We start from the raw sequence: 872 nt of genomic DNA on the forward strand, positions 1-872 counted from the left end.
GTTATTACGGTGTATCCATATAAATGGCCCACCCTGTACATTTCAACTAAGGTATGCAGAAGAGCATCTCTGAATGCATAACATGTCAAACCTTAAAGCAGATGAACTAAAGCAGCAGAAGACCACAACGGGTGCCACTCCTGTCTGGTAAGAACAGGAGACTGAAGCTACAATTCAGACAGCTCACCAAAACTGGTCAGTAGAAGAGTAGAAACTCCTGCCTGCTCTGTTACAACATTCAGATGGCAGGGTCAGAACTCGGCATAAACAGCATGGATCCATGCTGGCTTGTGTCAGCAGTTGCTGGTGGTGTAGTGGTATGAGTATTGTCCATCATGTCCATCCCTTTATGATCACATTACTCATCTTCTTATGGCTGCTGCCAGCAGGATAAGTCAGTCTGGTTTCTTGAACGTGACTAGTTCACTGCACTCGAGTGATCTAGGTAATCTCCAGATCTCAATCTAATAGATAGAAAAATAGAGAAAGAGATCAAAATCTCTGAGAAATGTTTCCAGCACAGTGTTGAATTTATTGGCTGGTGAGTGTATGTTATAAACTAGAATGTCAATCGTGGTTAGGTCCATCACAATTGATGATCCATCACACAGTGAAATGCAAATGAGTGAAATGCAAAAAGTATTTTTAGTTATAAGTTATAACCTTTTCTTGTCATTGGCTGACTGTGTTCCATAAATTCATTATTAAAATCCATTGTGTGCCTCACTGACGTTTCAAAGAGTCATTTCCAGGACCAAATATCAACACCTTACCAGTAATTTAGGAGGAGTAACAATTCTCATGAAAATGGAAAAGTACCCATAAAACAGCCAGTATGACCTTGACCACAAGCACAAGTTGGGTAAACCCCC

General features: G+C 40.7%; 1 protein-coding gene across 1 annotated transcript in view; it reads right to left on the reverse strand.

Annotated features, from left to right (window-relative positions):
• The window catches only part of LOC102293211 (synembryn-A), a 12,114-nt gene extending 11,822 nt beyond the window's left edge, over positions 1–292 (reverse strand). Inside the window, exon 1 of the mRNA XM_042226034.1 lies at positions 188–292. The gene's annotated coding sequence lies outside the window, so the exon portion shown is untranslated. The remainder of the gene's footprint in view (positions 1–187) is intronic.
• Between the last annotated feature and the right edge of the window lie 580 nt (positions 293–872).

Source organism: Haplochromis burtoni, unplaced genomic scaffold, assembly GCF_018398535.1.
Source record: "Haplochromis burtoni strain Fernald_Lab_line unplaced genomic scaffold, NCSU_Asbu1 Contig_192, whole genome shotgun sequence".
Classification (NCBI taxonomy): Eukaryota; Metazoa; Chordata; class Actinopteri; order Cichliformes; family Cichlidae; genus Haplochromis; species Haplochromis burtoni.